At 36.0% G+C, this 18,863-nt stretch overlaps 1 protein-coding gene across 4 annotated transcripts in view; it reads left to right on the forward strand.

Moving 5' to 3' along the window:
* AUH (AU RNA binding methylglutaconyl-CoA hydratase) overlaps nucleotides 1–18,863 on the forward strand; it is a 157,638-nt gene that overhangs the window by 86,878 nt on the left and 51,897 nt on the right. The gene's annotated exons all lie outside the window — the stretch shown is intronic.

Below are 18,863 nucleotides of genomic sequence, written 5' to 3' on the forward strand. Positions count from 1 at the left end.
CATGAAGTCACTGCACCATGCCATATGAGGTCTAGAAATTAGAATTTTTCCCCCAATATATTTAGGTTCTTTAGGATCCTCTTCAATAGTGGATGCATTAATTAGAACCCACTTTTTGTAGATCTGGTTGAAAAGAGTATATTTTGGTTCTTCTTTTAATGCTATGAAGCTTTTTTTTTTTGAGACAAGATCTCTCTTTGTTGCTGGGGCTTGAGTAGCTAGGACTACAGGTGCGTGCAACCATGCCCAGCTACTTTTTCTGTATTTTGTAGAGAGGGGAGTCTTGCTATGTTGCTCAGGTTAGTCTCAAACTCCTGGCCTCAAGTGATGCTGCTCCCTCAGCCTCCCAAAGTTGCTAGGATTACAGGCGTGAGCCACCATGCCCGGCCATTGTGAAGCTTTAAAGTTTATAGGTCATAACATGTTATATAGCATTGAATATTTTAATGAAAATTAATCTGATTACATATGAGGCTACATATTCACATTTAGATAAAAACAGGTATACAGAGAATTTTTGTTCACTTTTACATTAGTATTATATTTCTTAAAGCACCCTGCATAAAGCCTGTTTTTTGAAATAGCAGAGAGGTTTGTTTCAAATAAGCTTTTATATGTATTACCTAAAGGAGCTATTCTGAAATTTTTATGTAGTAAATCCTCTTCTGATCTACCCACAGATTTTTTTAGTCATAGGTATTTTTGCCATATCCTTTTTTCCTCTTTCTTTTCTCTTTCTCATGGATGATCCTCATGTGAATTTTAAAAATGTCTGTTTATAAATTGGTGAGTTTTGCCATACCTAAAATGATTTCTGAGATATCTTCCCTTTTGCTATAAACGTTTCAGTTAACCGTTACGAAGCACTTTCTATATAATAGACACAGTAGATTACACTTAATTTTTTTTTTCCCTCTCTGTGGATCTCTTTGGGCTAAAAGAAGATACTTCACTTGCTTTTTGTGAGACATGCTCATGTGAGCAGCCGAGGGTGTCATCTCCGGGGAAGACCTGGCCACGCCAGGGGGCCTTTGCACTGCCAGCGGCCTGGCTCTTCCTCCTCTTGGATGGGAGCAGCTGCTGGCAGCCAGAAGATGGATAGAAAAGAAGTGGAGAGCATGCACGTATGGGGAGAATATGGGGGAAATGAGAAGTGCTTCATTTTCCTTTTTAATATTATAGAGGAAGTAAATTATGTTTGGGTAAAATACATGAATTGCAGCTAATCTAGGAAATGTGTGTGTTGTTAGTCTGACAAATAATGAGTTGTTCCAGGTCTGTAGTTCCATACTGGGCAGCGTTTGAAAGTTAATCCAAATGAAACTGTACCGCCCTATTTGAATTAACTGTATACTTGATAAAGACAAAAGAGTTAACACAATGCTACTGGCTGTGATATCATCACTTACGGCCTTTTGTGATAGCAGTTTACAGGGAAACATTTATCAAAAAATAGCACTTAGTTTTCTTTCTTTTTTTCTTTTTTTTTTTTTTTAACTTGAGCCGGAACAGGAATATGTTTATTTTAAAGGTATGCTTTATAAATGTTGTTAAAAGTTCCATTATGAAATGATTATTTTGAAGAGCCAGTAATAGTCCTAGTGCACATGAGCATTAATGGGCCACTGCTGTCATGCAGTCTTTAAATTCATAGTCTCAATTTCAGTTGTTTTAGAAAGGATGTTTAGTATCAAGCGACTATTAAAAGTACATAGTTTAATAAAAAGAAATATATGAAGGAATGTAGAAACATATTAAAACAAAATTGAACTTTCTTAAATAGTATTTAATAATTATATCAAATGTAATTGAAAGATGGAATATAATTGACTGTCAAATATATAAATCAGTACTTATATTGTTTATAATTTGATTACAAATATAAAATACAAAATATAATGTCATTGATTTAAGTACTAGCTGACTTGAAAATAATTAAAATTGTTACCCCTGAACATTCCTATAATATTCTAAATTTTATTTGGGATTTTTGTGGAATATGTAGCCCTAGTTTGTTCTCCAGTACTCTCACCTTTAAGAAAACATTTAAATTTTCTATCTTTTTTTCCCAACTGATGGAATATGCAAATATTATAAATAAAATTCTCTTTTAGAAATAATTTCCTAAATCAGTACCACCCTTTAACACATTTATGAGAACAAAATACAACAAATTCAGAGAATTAAGACATTAGACAATTTAGGAAATTTCTTTAAATTTATACAGAAAATAGTGGCAGATTCCCTTATTCCTGGTTTTTCTTCTTGCCTCTTCTACTGGAGGTTTTGGGGTCTGTGTCAAGAAACTTTACTATAACTAAGGTAACCATTATTGAGCCTTCTTGCTTGGGTATACGCTACTGTGGCCAGGATGCCTGGTATTTGCACTGCTCTGTTGATTCTTTTTATTCCTCCCAGCTTTTTGGGGAAATATTCAAACTTTAGGAAATTTGAAACACAATGAAACACACATCTTTATGCCCTTCACATGCTCTATCCCTCCTCCTTTCTTTCTCACTCCACTCCCCAAATCCTCTCTCAGAACCATTTCAAAATAAGTTGCATTGTTCACAAGGTGAACTTTTAAATATTTCGGCAGGCATGCATTTTCTAAGAATAAGAATGATCTCTTATGTAACCAACGTTATTATCACACCTAAGAACATTAACATTAATTTATTAAGTAGTATCATTTAATATATAATCCATATTGAGATTTCTCTAGTTTTCTATAGCTGTTTGTTTTGTTTTGTTTTTGTGTTTGAATTCTGCATCCTGGTTAGGGTTTTTTTTTTCAAATCTAGAAGAGTACCCCATGTTTTTTCTTTTGTTATAACACTAATTTTGTTTTGTCAGTGGTCTTTATTTAACTTTTCATGTTGAAATAACTTCAGACGTAAAAAATAGTTGCAAAAATAGTGTGAAGCATTCCCATCTACCCTTTACCCAACTTTCTCAAATATTAACCTCTTCTTTAACTTACTGCAGCACAGTTATCATACAGTTAACAGAGAGACGTTACTAACTATTCTGTAGACCTTGTTCAAATGCTGCCACTTTCCTCGCAAGTGCCCTTTCTCTGGTCCGGGATCCAGTTCAGGACCCCCGGTGCACTGAGTTGCTGTGGCTCTTGAGCTTCCTGTGACCTGGAGAGTTTCTCAGTGTGTATTTGTCTTTAGTGACCTTGACAGTTTCGAAGAGTGGAGTGCTGGCCTATAGTTTTATACAATGTCTCTCAGTTTGGGTTTGTCTGATGCTTTCTCTTGAGTAAGTTAGAATTCTGTATTTTTGACAGGGATGCCACAGAAGTTCCGTTCAGGGCATGCCATTGGGGTTGCATGATGTGCGTGTGTCTCATTACTGGCGATGGTAACTTTTCTTTGACTTGAAATATGATACTTATTTACCAGTTTTTTACATTATTCAGTTTTTCTTTTTTTAATTGAGAGTAACAATTGTATATGTGATGTTTTAATATAGACACACATTGCGGAATGATTAAATTAAGCCAGATAACGTGTGTTGCCTCACATCCTTATTTTTTTTTTGATGAGAACACTTAGAATCTATTCTCTTAGCAATTTTTAAGTACATAATGTATTATTATTGCCTGTGGTCACCATGGTGTACAGTAGATCTCTTGAACTTACTCCTCCTGTGTAACTGAAATTTTGTGTCCTTTAACCAACATGTCCCCAGTCCCCCCAACCAAACACTAACTTTTTAAAAGAATGCAGGCAAATTATCTCACTGAGATTTGCATATTCTAGATTTCACTTAGTATTTCTTCATGGTTAGGTGTAGGTTAAAAATTTTTGCCAAGAATACTAAGTGGGCAGTGCTATATATTTCATTTTGCATTTCATTATGTGGCGATTAATGTTAGGTTCTCCCACTTTGGGTGATGATAACTTTGATCACTTGGTTAAAGTGGTATCTAGCAGTGGGTATACTTTTTAGCATTCTGTTAGAAACTTTGTAGGAAAAGAATCTTTAGTAATTTCTGTTGACTTTGGCCATTCCTCAAATTGTGTGTGTGTGTGTGTGTGTGTGTATGTGTGTGTGTGTGTGTGAGAGAGAGAGAGAGAGAGAGAGCGCGTGAGTGCTTGTGCCTCCAGTGCTGTCTTGTTTTCCCTTCCCCAGGGTGAGGGATTTGGAAGCATCACTGTACATAATTGTACGCTGTGCTTAGCAATAAGGCAGTCTTTTGGCATGTTTTCCAGGAACTCTGTTTTAAGATGCGTCTATGAAGTAAGGGTGGATTTTTAAATCCTGTGAGCGTATGTTGTCCTAAACACAGTAGTCATTTTGGAAAGCTTTGTTTACAACCTTTGTTGAAATACTCACAGAATTTCCATCAGAATCTGAGCTTATTGTTTTGAATATCCTCAGCAGTGACCCATCTTTATCCTGTGAGGGTGAATGTGATTCATAAATAGCAAAAGATCTTTATGTGCCACATCTGATTAGTAAGGTCATACTATCTCAGGAAGAAGAAAAGTATAACAAAAATAAGACTGATTTATTTTTAAAAGAGGCTTATCTGATGTCAAACATTTTGCCAATATTGTGAACAATGAACAGCCTTGTTGGGTTTAGTGTATTGCTCCTTAAGGTGACTTCCTTAAAAGCTAACACTCATTCAGCTCTCTGAAGTCTAATGTATTTATTAACATACCTCACATATACACATGCACACACTACAAAGTCTGTTTTTATACATTAAAATGTAATTCAGTGACCAGTTCTTTATGTTTAATTAGGGTTTGGGGAGTTACTTGTCAACTTCGCACTGTGTGCAGGCTGTGGTGTTAGTTGCTGTGGAGGAAACACATATATGTAGCCCTCAGCAATGCTCCTTTGGAACTGACCATGTAAAATCTGATGGGTGAGATTAAATATGTGTACAAGTATCATAACTGCCCTTTATAATAAAGTTGTTGTAATCAAACAGGAATAAGGCAATTTAAAACTGGAAATCATGGCTTCAGAGAAAATAGTGTGTGTTCCACTAGCCATCATGAAGGAAGAAATAATAGATCTCAGTTGACAAGGTGTACAGGGTGGGTCCCTGGCTACACCTCTGACACCAGCTCCTGCTGGCACTCCCCTTGCTCATAAACCATGTTCCAGGCATGTTGGTTCACCTGCCTTAGTGAGCATTTGTTGAGTCATCTGCTGGTTGTAGACACTGGGGACAAGCAAGGCAAGATCCCTGCCACCAAGCAGCTACATTCTAGCATAGGAACAGTAGACATGGCAAATGGTAAGTTGTGTGTTATGGCAGAAATGGAAAGTACTATAGAAAAAGAAATAGGGGATAGAGTCTGAGAAGGGGTGGGGTTTGCAGGACGGGGAGGTCAGAGCAAGCCTCACTGAGAGCATAACATTGAAGTAGAGACTTAAATGAGTTGAAATTAATCATACGGATATGAGGAAGAGCATTTCAGACAAGGTAACACCCAGTATAAGGGCTTAGATGGGAGTATATTTGGGACATCCACCCTATCACTGCAACCGTAGCAGAGGGGAGGAGGAGGAGAGTGATAGCAGACACTGTCAAAGAAGCAGTCATAGAGGTATTAATAACCACTGTGAGGACTTTAGCTTTTATCCTGAATGAGAAGGGGACTCACAACAGGTTTATCAGCAGAGACGTGGACATGCTGTTAGTTATTTGGAGGTGCATTGTGATCACTGTGCTAAGAGCAGACCATAGGAGGGCCAGGTCAGAAGCAGGATGGCTGCCTTTTCTGCTAGGAGCCTTTTGCTGAGCTGGAGTGGAGTGTGGTGGGGGCAGTGGGATGTGGTTAGACTCTGCGTATCTTTTAAAGATGGAGAATCTCTTCACAGACTGTATGGGGAGTGTAAAGAAACAGATGTAAAGAAGGACTCCAAGGATTCTGGCTGGAGTGACTGGAAAGATAAGTTACTTTCTACTGAGATGTGGAAAGCTATGAAAAGAGCAGGTTGGGAAGTGACAATCAAGAATATTGTTTTGGACATGTTTGGTTGAAAATGATCATTAAATATCCAAGTACAATATTAATCAAGTAGATAGTTTATTGTACAAATGTGGAATTTTAGAGGAACAGTCTGGGCTGAAAAAAAATGTGGGATTCATCTTTTTTCCTGGCATCTACTGGCCTGGTCTGAAAGCATCCTGAAACACAGACATGGGCCTTGGTTCTGAGAGGGAGAAGTCCAGGAGAATCTTTCTACTTCAGGCTGGAGAAATTCGGAAACAGATTCCCTCCTAGTGTTAGTAGTGGCAGCCAGGACCCAGAAATTCTAAGGGAGGACAACCTTCTTTAATCATAAGAGCTGTGGTCTCAGGAGGGTGTAGCAAATCCTCATTGCATTTCTTTTCTCTGTCCTTCTACCATTTGTCCTTGGGCACTGACACAGCTATTGGAATTCCAAGACAGCAAGGAGAATATAGCCCCTGTGTCCTGGCCAGAGGACCGAAAAGCAGGCAACCCAGGGAACTAGAAAGGACTCAGGAAAGCTTCTCCATGCAGTTGCTGATGAACTGCTGTGCTCACTGCTGAGCCATGCGTGAGCCTCTGATGTGCAACAGCAGATCACACGCTTGTGAGGACTGAACCGAGAAGGGCAACTGCCCAGGTCCAAGACAGGCCAAATATCTCGAAAACATAATTAACGCGGAAACCACTATCCACAAAAGGCTAGTTGGAATGTGTAGCCTGAATACAACCAAGTCGATTGAATGTTAAAACAAAAATGTCCAGGCCAAAATCACCCAGCATGTGAAGAAGCAGGAAAATCTTAATTTGCGTGAGAAAAGATGATAAACAGGTACCAACCAATGTGACAAAGATGTTGGAATTATCTGACAAAGATTTTAAAGCACCTTTACAAAAATGCTCCAAGAAGTTTCTCATCAGAAACCATGGAATCCAGAAATGAGTGGAACAACCTTTCTAATGTGCTTAAAGAAAAGAACTGTTAACCTGAAATGTTACATCCAGAGAAAATTATCCTTTAGTAATGAAGGTGAAATAAGGACATTCTCAGATTAAGGAAAACTAAGAATTCATTGCCTGCAGACCTACTGTGTCACTGTTGAAAATATAGACATGCTGATTGGTGGAGCACAGCAGAATCAAGAAATAGATTCACACAAATATGGCCAGTTGATACTGACAAAGGTGTACGGACAGTTCAATGGAGCAAATACAGTGTTGGAAAAATGGGACATCCATATGCAAAAAAATAGTGAAAAAGAACCTCAACTTAATCTTCACAATTTATGTAAAAATTGGCTTAAGATAGATCATAAATATAAAACTATATAATTTTTGAAGCTTCATGAAGTCAGACTGTATCTCTCGTTCCCTAGAGTATAAGACCAAGGACCTAGCCCAACGCCCGTAGGTACTCAGTTTATATTGAATGTGTGAATTACTGCTCCTGGAGAAGATAGAAATTATTGAAGTCATGAAATCTAATTAATTGGGAATTTTGATTATAAGTACTTTAGCTTCTTCCTTAGAACGTCAGATTGATGCTCTCAGTTTTATTTTTTCTTGTTTTTTAATCACTAGTAACTTGATATTTTAAAAAACTATATTAATTCATTTTGTGAGCAGCATGTTACTTTCTTATTGTTCAGCTGTAATGAAGGTAGCCTTGTTTGCATTTTAATATTGTATAGTATTTATGTATCAAGTTAAATAAATGGTCTCCAGAATCACTTGAAGCAGTGTAGAAAACAGATGTTCAAAGACCTAACCTTGTCTCAGAATCATTAGAGTATGGAAAGTTAATCAAGGAAGGTAAATTAGTTCTGCCTGTAAATTAGGAAGAGTGGCAGTTCATTTCCCTCATCATTTAAAAATAAAACTGAATTCACTTTTTACAAATCATCCATTTTGGTGACTGCTGTTTTGCATCTCTAGTGCCTGTAGTGTGAAAACACAGGGTGTGAACTGTGGAGACTTACCACCCAAGGATGTTTCAGTGTGTGCTCCCGAGAATTGCGTCTGACAACCTACACGTCGAGTCTGATGATAACAAGAATTCTCATTTGGAATAATAGAATTAACATTGTATTTCTTCCACTTATAAAAATGAACACCCTAGCTCAGAAGTAACATGACTGAATGAATGTCTGATGACTAGCCATGTCTACCTGTGGAGTTGGGCAGTAGCTCGTGCTATGCACCCTGGACTCCTGGACTTGAATCCCGCCCCCATCACTAAACTGTATTTCCTTAGTCAAATTATTTCTTCATTGCATGTCTCAGTTTCTTCTTGTGTAAGAGGAAGATAACAATAATGTCTATACCAAGGGTTGTTGTGAGAATTGACCAGGTAGGATAATATACATAAAGTGCCCATAGTATTACCTGGCACATTGTGAGGACTAACACTTTATTACTGTAGTTGTGGTTACCTAATAGTTGTTTGCTGTAATTTTTCTTCTTTTGTATTGTTTTTAACAGTACTAAGTTATCGTTGATGTATACTAGACCTTACATATTTTAGCATACAATTTGATAGGTTTTGACATATGTGCACCTGTGAAACCACAACCACAGTCATGGTAATGAACATACCTATCACTCTTAAAAGTTTTTTCATGCAGCCACTGAACTGCTTTTTGTCACTATAGATTAATTTTCATTTTCTAGAATTTTATGTAAGTAAGTATGTTGTCATATTTCATTCAGTCTTTGCCTGGATTCTTTCACTGAGCATAATTATTTTGATATTCATCCATGTTGTCATGAGTTTAAGTAGTTAAAAAAAGTTCCATGTTTTTTTAACATCGTCATCAGTGCTTGGTATGGTCAGTCTTTTTGATTTTAGGTGTGTGTTATGTCATTATGGTTGTAATTTGCTAGGTTGTTTCCCTAATGTGTAATGTTGTTGAGCATCTTTTCTTGTAGTTACTTGCCATCTGCATTTCTTCTTTGGTGACATATCTATTCAAATCTTTTGCTTGCTTTTTCATTGGGCTATTTGTTTTAATTTTGAGTTCTTGAGTTTTCTTAGTATTCGGTACTATAGATATAAGTCCTTTATCAGATATGTGTTTTGTAAATATTTTCTTTCCATCTGTGACTTGATTTTTTCTTCTCTTAACAGTGTGTTTCAAAGAGCAGAAAATTTTGATTTTGACAAAGTTCAGTTTATCAATTTGTTCACCCATGGATTGTGCTTTTAGTGTTGTATCAAAGTCACAAATGTTTTTCTTTTATATTTTGTCCTAGAACTTTTATCATTTTGGTTTGCATTTAGATTTATGATTCATTTTGAGTCATTTTGTATATGGTATGAGGTCTGGATTGATTTTCTTTTTGCATGTAGACATCCAGTTCTAGCAGAATTCGTTGCAAAGATTCTTCTTTTCCTTTTTTCAGTCTTGATATCTTTGTCAGAAATGAGGTGGTCCATGTTTGGGTTTATATCTGGATGCTGTTCTGTTCCATTAATCTAATTGTGTCTTGATAGTAACACCCTACTGTCTTGATTACTGTAGCATTATAATAAATCATGAAATCAGGTAGTGTTAGTCCTCTTGTTTGTCAAAGTTGTTTTGTCCAATCTAGGTTGTTTGCATTTCTATATGCATTTTAGAATCAGCATGACAGTTTCTACCAAAAAATTCTGTTGGGGTTTTGGTTGGTATTATATCTTTAGATTAATTTGTGGAGACTTGACATCTTGCCTTACTGACTCTTTGGGCTTGTGAACCCAGTACCTCTTTTTAGAATTGTTATGATGGATTTTTTTTAAGAGATGGGATCTCGCTATGTTTCCCAGGCTGACCTCAAACTCCTAGGCTCAAGTGATCCTCCCATCTCAGCCTCCCCAATAGCTGGAACTACAGGTGTGTGCTGCCATGCCTGGCACCAGTATCTGTCTTTACTTTGTTAAGTCTTTAGTTTTTCTTAGCAATTTTTTGTGTTCCACTGTATTTGGCAAAATGTTCTATAAATATGAGTTAAATTAATTTGGTTGTTCAGTTTTTTTTATACCTTTACTGGTTTTCTCACTACTTGTTCTATCAATTATTGAGAGATGGGAATTTGAACTTTTAAGTGTAATTGTGAATTTGTGTATTTCTCTTTACTTCTGTTTGTATTTGCCTCATGTATATTCAAGTTCTGTTACTAAATGTATGAATGTTTAGTTTGGTCATGTCTTCTTGATGAATTGACCTTTATATCATTTTGAAATAATCTTTTTTTTAATCCCTGGTAATATTCTTTGTTGTGAAATCTATGTCTGATAGTTATATAGCCACTCCAGCTTTCTTCTGACTAGGGTTGCCACTTCTTCATTCTCTGCATATAATGTGTCTTTTTCTGTAGTTTTTAAGATTTTTTCTTCCTAATAGATCCTTTTTCAGTTCACAGTGTGAGCTCCTTTTCCTTTTATTCTTAACCTATTTGTATCTATTAGGCAGCATGTTGTTGGGTCTTGTTTTTTAACCTGCCTCATGGTTATTGCCTTTTAGTTGGGATATTTAAATTATTTACATTTAATGTGATTAATGATATTGTTTTATTTAAGTCCTTATTTTCTTATTTAGTTTTTTTATTCTGTTTTTGTTCTTTTTTTTTTTTTTTTTTGAGACAGAGTCTCACTCTGTTGCCCAGGCTAGAGTGAGTGCCGTGGCGTTAGCCTAGCTCACAGCAACCTCAAACTCCTGAGCTCAAGCGATCCTCCTGTCTCAGCCTCCCGAGTAGCTGGGACTACAGGCATGCACCACCATGCCCGGCTAATTTTTCTTCTATATATATTTTTAGCTGTCCATATAATTTCTTTCTATTTTTAGTAGAGATGGGGTCTCGCTCTTGCTCAGGCTGGTCTCGAACTTCTGAGCTCAAACGATCCGCCCACCTCGGCCTCCCAGAGTGCTAGGATTACAGGCGTGAGCCACCGCGCCCGGCCTGTTTTTGTTCTTATTTTCTTTTTTTTGCCATCATTGGGTTAATTGAATATTTTTCATGATTCAGTTTTATTTTCTGTATTGGTTTATATGCTATTTTATTTTATTATTTTTTGGTTGTTTTAGGGCTCATACTATACATCTTTAATTATAAAAGCCAACTATCAAGTGATAAACTGTTTCACATATAAGAATATTATAGTAAGTACTTCCATTTATTTCTCTGGCCTTTGTGTTATTATTATTAGGTATTTTACTTTAACATGTGTTATATACCCATACAGCATTAGTATTACTTTTGTTTAAATAGTCCATTATTCCTTAAAGAGATTTAAGTAATAAGGAAAAGTCCTATATATTTAGCTATGTATTTCCAGTTTTTAAATTTTTTCTGTGTAGATCTGTATTTTTATTTGTTACTTCCTTCTCTAGAAGGACTTCCTTTAACATTTTTATAGTGCAGGTTTGCTGGTGCTAAACTCTTTCAGCTTTTGAATGTCTGAAAGTCATTATTTTACCTCTGTATTTGAAAGTATTTTTGCTGGGTATAAAATTCTAGGTTGGATTGGCTTTTCCACTCCCCTACCCCCCTCCTTTCAGCATTTTAAAGGTGTTGTTTCACTGTCTTCTTAGTTGCTTTTTTTTTTTTTTGAACAAGAAATTTGCTGTCATTTTCTTCTTTGTTCTCTGTATATATTATAGTATGTTTTTTCTATAGCTGCTTTTAAGATTTTCTCTTTCTCACTGATTTTGAGCACTTTGAATTGTGATGTGCTTTTCTTTATGTTTCTTTTGCTTGACATTTATTGAACTTTGTGAATTTCTAGTCCTTTTAGGTGATTCTTTCCCTGGCCTCAGATAGTTTCCTCACACATGAAGTGATCAGTAAATACTCTGCTGAATACTCAAGAGGGAGCCTTGTCAGATTTCGGCAGTTTTATCTCTCTCCTGTATGCTCTAGTCACCTGGATCTCTTGGACTCTTAGCTCCTTCTCTTCAGCTGAGAAGGTCCAGTGGGTACTTAGTTTTTGCCTGTCGGTACTATGACCTGGAAACTTTTTCAAGGCCATGAGGTTGGGCAATAACAGGGCTCACCTTGCTTGTTTCCCATTTTTAGCAGTTACTATCCTTTGTTGCCTCATTTCCAGTGTCTTTAAAACTGGTTTTGGGGTTTCTCAGGCTGGATTATCTTGGCCGGAAGAGAGAATGCTACAATTCCTTAAATGAATAAATGCACTGTCTTTGAGTTGCATTATTTTTGTCAAATGACTGACCACTTAATCAGGAAAGTTCTCTTAATATATATCCATACTGATTGTTGCTATTTTTCTATTCATTGAAATCTCACCAAACATCTTCCAAGACTTATTACTCACAAAGGTGAAATCAAACTTAAGAGTGACAATCTTAAAGGACATTAAGCATGAGTAGTTTAAAGGAACATTTTTCCTTTGAAAATGGAAAGTTTTGCAGTTACTTGTCACTCAGAAGGGAGTACCATCTGTCATCATTGTGGAAGAGATGGAGAAAAAAATCCTTAATATTCAAGTTTATTATCTTTAGTGTGTATATAAAGTTGGCTTTTATAAGATAAGCTTTTTGCTGCCTATAAGATTATGCTGTGAAACTAGAATGTATTTTTATATTCATGTATCTTACTTCTCTTTTGTTTATTTTTTCATTTTAAAGTGGAACTTTGTGAGTATATTCCTGGACTCTGTGATCACAAGTTATGGTGACCTTTTGTGACAGCTGTATTGTGTGATTCTATTGCATGCAGCCTTTTGCCAGCAATCAGTTGTTTTCTCATGCTTCCATCACCTTGTCTCCTACCTTCACTGTCTCTTGCTTAACATTAAAAAATTACCAGCTCCCTCTACCAGGCCTCCTCCAGTGGGAAAACCTTGAGCATCCCACCCCAGAGTCCATGTTCCCTTTGGGGGAGTCTTTAATTCAAGGCTATTGTAACATCAGTTAATAAGAAAGTAATGGTATTACTTTAAATTTAGTTTCTAGAGCATTTGAAGACAAAAGTAATATGCTATTTTTTAAAAAAGAAAAATATGTAAATACTAATAATGTCTGATGAGAAATGCAGAATTATAATGGGAGACAGTTTTTGGGAATTTCAAAATTTATTTAATCTTTTAGTAATGGAAGGATTTCCTGTTTTAATTTTTGAGGCAGGGTCTCACTCTATTGCCTGGGCTAAAGTGCAGTGGTGTCATCGTAGCTCACTGCCACCTCCAACTCCTGGGCTCAAGCAATCCTCCCACCTTGGCCTTTTAAAGTGCTAGGATTACAGGCATGAGCACCCAACCAGATTTCTTAAAAGTAGTTTCCTGTGTTGTTTCGTGTCACTTAAATTTTGATTCAAACCATAGGGAAATATTAGTCCTAGTAAGTAATCATTGTTGATGATTTGATCAACAATTTTTAAAATGCATCTACTGAGGTATTAATATATACATACATAGACTTTTTCCCCTAAAAATACGATTATATTGTACATTCTCTTTTGTAACTTTCTGTTTTTATTCAATGGTAGATTTTAGACATCTTACCCTTTTGTCTTATGTATAATTCTAATAGAAAAACTTCTGGTATTTCACCATAAAACCTTCTCCTGGCTTTTAGTTTGAGATGTACTTCCTTAATTGTGCTAAGGAAATATCTTGGCACACTGATGATGAATTTTTTGATACTTGAATTATTTAGATAGATTTTCTATTATTGAAAGATTCTAGCTTTTCTGGAGTGAACTGTACATGTCATAGTATATTACTCTTTTATGGTAAATTGTAATTCTGGATTGTATATTGTCTATATTAGAATAGTATTTTATGTATCCATCATTATAAATGAAATTAGTTTGAAGTTTTGTTTTGTATGTTAGCAGTCCCCAACATTTTTGGCACCAGGGACCAGTTTCATGGAAGACAATTTTTCCACAGACCGGGACTGGGCGGGGCAGAGGGGTGTGGTTTCAGGATGATCCAAGCACATTACATTTATTGTGCAGTCAAACCTCTCTGCTAATGATAATCTGTATTTGCAGCTGCTCCCCAGCACTAGCATCACCACCTCAGCTCCACCTCAGATCATCAGGCATTAGATTCTCATAAGGAGCCCAACCTAGATCCCTCCATGCACAGTTTACAGTAGGGTTCACACTCCTCTGAGAATCTAATGCTGCTGCTGATCTGACAGGAGGCGGAACTCAGGCGGTGATGCAAGTGATGAGGAGCTGCTGTAAATACAGGTGAAGCTGCGTGGGGTCACCCACCACTCACCTCCTGCTGTGCAGCCCAGTTCTTAATAGGCCATGGACTGATATGGGTCCATGACCCAGGGGTTGGGGACCACAGTTGTATGTTATCTTGTTAGCTCTTAAATATTAACATTTTAAAAAGTATTTGGAAGCCTTATTGTTTGATCTATGGAATACTTAAAAGGATACTGGAATTGCCACCTCTTTGAAATTTTGTATTAAATTTATCTGTGTGCCCTGATTTACTTTGACATTTTAAAATTCCCTTTTAATTACTGGTATTTCTTGGGAAATATAGTATACCCAGATTTTCAAATGTATTAACATAGACTTGTATATAGCATTTTCCAAAACTCCTTAGATTTTCCTTCAGATTTGTCTGTTTCCCCTTATTAATTCCTTAATTTGAGTTTTTGGTTTCTTTCCTTTTTCTCCTGATTTACTTTTTCCCAGAACCAGCTCTTGGATTTTTGTTTTTTTATTATTCTATTCTTTTTCTCTTTTCTATTTTATGACTTTCTGCTTGTATGATGATTAATCCTACCTTTTCTTTGCCTCAGTATTTTCATTGTTTTTTCAAAACTTAACAGTTCAAATACTTAATTGAATTCATCTTCATTTTTAGTGATGAAAGAGTTTGACTGTATTTTAAAGCTTATTTTAGCTGTTTATCATTCATTTTCATATAACATTTTTATTTTTGGTTCACATTTTTATTCTTATCTAATTTATAATTCTTTTTAGAATTTTTTATTTTTACGTTTCCAAGTTACTTTTGGTATTTCCTATTAATAATTTCTAGTGTTATCGTAACACATTCAGATAATGTTTTTCATAGCACTACTTTTAGGAAGTGATTGAAGTTTCATTTTTATATAATAAAAATGTAAGTTGGCATTGGCCAGTTTTTGAAAATATATTCCATGAGCCTTTGAAAAAGAAAGTATCCTTTTGTGTTTGTAGAGTTTAGATGTAGTTTATATGTTATATCTTATTAATTCTATTCTTTTTTAGTTTTTGTCTTTTTGATCATGAAATTTGAGAGTCGTATATTAAAGCATTCATTGCTATTATGTTCCTGTCAATTTCTTGTTTTTCTATCAGATTTTCTTATCTGTATTTTGATTCCATGTTTTTTGGTGCCGAAAGAGGTCATGTATTTGTTATGGTTTATACTCTTCATCATCATGACATGCCCTTATTTTGCCATTAAATGTTTTTGTGTTAAATTCTGTCTTACTGATTGCGATACTATGACCTCTAATCCATTTGACTGTCATTTGCCTGATGTATCTTTACCCAACCTTTCATTTTCCACCTTGGAGTTGCTTTAAAAAGTGTATGTTTTAAAGCCATTATACAGAGTTTTGTAGGTGTACATTTCTTCTAACAGGTAATTTTATCTTGTTTTCAGGAAGAACAGCATATGGTAGATATATTTTATAGGCCTATTGTCTTCCAGACTTGTTTCTAGTCTTATAATATCTTTTGTAAGCTATTGTCCTTGAGTCTTGCCAGTGTATATCATGCTAGATTTTGTTTCCATGGCAGTACGTTGCAAGTTTGTATTTCCTTATGTTTTTTATGTATGCCTAACCTAAAGATACCTTTTTTTTTTTTTTTTAAGTTTTGTGTTTCATTACTTGCAGTTTTCTTTAGATGTGGCACTGGCAAAGTCAGTCTATAATCTGTTGAATTTCTAAAAAATAAAGACCTACTGTTAAGGTGTTTTGTTTTTGTTTTTCATTGTTTAGAAAAAGAGTTCAAAACATTTTTATTAATTTTATCTTATCTGTAGATAAGGGTAGGCTACATTTTTGAGAACTCATGTAGATAATAATTTATATATGCAGTATTCATTTTCATTTAGTAGGAAACATTATTTGAAACTAAATTATAAGATATTGAAAATATTTTTTAATTTAATTCTACTGATCCTGATTATTTTCAATTTTTGAAAATGCAAATAAGCTTATGAGAGCTAGCATTAACTTATGGGTTACATAAAGGAAATTTGTATTTGATACTGGCTTTGGTTTTTATTTTTGCTCGTGCATGGAAAATTATTTAAAACTTTTGATGCATGAAACTGTGTTTTAGGAAGCTATTTTGGTACTAGTCTCAAAGGAGAGATAGCTATTTCTTTTCCACCCTAATGAAACTAGGTCACTGGCTTTTGGCACGTCTCCATGATGGGAGATTCGACGTTCAAATGTGCTGTCTGGAAATAGTAATGCATCGTCAGCATGGCCACTTTACATTTCATCAGCATAATTTCCAGTGCCCTGGAATTAATTCATTCCTTGACCTGTTAATAATTACACATGGTCACTAGCATTTCAGTGGCAGAAGAAGCCTCTGGAAATGACTGTAGTCACTACGTTAGGTGATAAGTTACAGGGTTTCTGTTCAGCTGTTGAAGTGGTTGACATTTTATGAAAACCAAGGAGCAAACTTCTATCTGATGCCATGCTAGGATTTGCCTCAAGTGGTTGAGAACACTCATCTAATCATCTAAATGTATTTTTGGATTATGTTTCCCTGTGGCCAGCTTTAAACGTGCTTAGGGAAGATCCTTGTTCCATTCTTAGCTAGAAAGTAGTGCTTGAAAAATGGAAAAGAACCATAGAGCTCCTCTAAATTTAATTATCTGTGGGTCCAATAATGACTAATACTTAAAATGAGCTACTTTGAAATCAGTTATGTATCACTTCAGTGTTGAAAAAGAGATTGAAAAGATATGAAGGCCGGGCGCGGTGGCTCAGGCCTGTAATCCTAGCACTCTGGGAGGCCGAGGCGGGTGGATCGCTCGAGGTCAGGAGTTCAAGACCAGCCTGAGCAAGAGTGAGACCCCGTCTCTACTAAAAATAGAAAGAAATTATATGGACAACTAAAATATATATATACAAAAAATTAGCCGGGCATGGTGGCACATGTCTGTAGTCCCAGCCACTCGGGAGGCTGAGGCAGTAGGATCGCTTAAGCCCAGGAGTTTGAGGTTGCTGTGAGCTAGGCTGACGCCACGGCACTCACTCTAGCCCAGGCAACAGAGTGAGACTCTGTCTCAAAAAAAAAAAAAAAGAAAGAAAAGAAAAGATATGAACTATTACAAAACCACTAACTTTGTGGGCTGTCTGGGGATATAGGGCCTTGGAGCTGGGCTGCCGGGGTCTGAATCCTTGCTGTGTGGCCTTGGGAAAGTGACTTACCTCTCTTTGTTTCTGTCCCCTAATCCATAAGTGCAAGAGTAGTTGTGTGTATTTTATAATGGCATTGTGAGGACGGTGGGAATCGGTGCATGTACATGGCTTTGAAAGGGTTCTGGTAGGTAATTGCCACTCAATACATGTAGTGGTAGTAGTCATTGTAGTTGTTGCTTGTTGTGTTTTAGTGTTTATAGATGACTTTTCTTTCTCTTTTGCCATCCCTGCTCCTTTCTTGTCTAAAAAATTGTTTACTCTCTTCTGTGTAGTTAGGGCTACCTAGTTGTGTTTAATTCCCTGAGAGGGCAAGGTTGAGGTATAGTATCATTTCATTTCGAACTACTCAGGAAGTGTGATTCTCGTAGGATTGGCCATATGGCCTACCTTAACACAATGGAAGAACTTTCCAAACTGTAGCATTAAAGGATGAAGCTTAGTTAGGCAGGCTTGTGGATTTGGGGACTTTTCTGTGCTTCAATTTCATGTATTTGTCTGTTTAGTAGATGTTTTTCTTCCTTGAGTTTCTAAAGTTCACTTTCATCTTATCAGTGTTGTTAACCTACGTAAAGATTTATTTAATATGGATTTAGTCCTGTATTATTTAGAATATAAGTTGAGTTGCCAATCTACTCTCTTAATTTTTATATATTTGACTTTGCAATTATAAAATTTTGCTAATTATTCATAAGGTTCACAATAACTACTGGTAATTCAGTGGCAAATAAATATTGTAAAATCTGAAAGGATTTGGATTTTTTATTTAAGTATATTAAGACTACATCATTAAGTATTGAAATAGGAACCTCGAATCATCCTGTCTTCTTCCAGTTTGCAGTTATAGCTCTTTGCTGATGGTGGTGATGTCGTCGATGGGCCGTCATTGAGTGCCGGCAGGGAAGGAGCTGGTCCATTTGGTTGACTCCAGCAATATCTAGCCCAGTGCTTGTTAAATGAAAGGTGCTTAGTAAATGTTAAATACATCAGATGATTTTCTCTGTATTTTGTATTTTCAAGGATTTTTAGGAGGCATACCCGGAAACTATGCTTGTATGTTCTTTGGATGTTTCTGCTGATAAGTTATGTTTTTCATTTGTATTCTGTTTCTGTTGCTGTTGTTGTAATTTTTTTTTTAAATAGGCATGGTTTCAGGGTCCATTAGGGACAAATGATTCAGATTCTGGGGACCATGTAAACACTGTTGCCGTGCCCCGTGTAACACAGACCTTGAGAGAGCTCTTCCTAATTTGTGTGCCCATTTGATCCTTCAGCTGACGAAAAAAGGAGTAGATTGTCTTTCTTAAACTAAAGTATAACTGGCCAGCCCTCTTACAACTCTGAAAAGAAAGTAGATTAAGATTCTGGAGTTACTTGTATTTTGTGGCTGTGTAAAATTAAAGCTGCAAAAAGTGTTAGTCAAAGAGCTCAGGCCCTTTTCACATGTAAACCACTGAATGTTCCTGGGCAG

The sequence above is a fragment of the Eulemur rufifrons genome, chromosome 7 (assembly GCF_041146395.1).
Source record: "Eulemur rufifrons isolate Redbay chromosome 7, OSU_ERuf_1, whole genome shotgun sequence".
Taxonomy (NCBI): domain Eukaryota; kingdom Metazoa; phylum Chordata; class Mammalia; order Primates; family Lemuridae; genus Eulemur; species Eulemur rufifrons.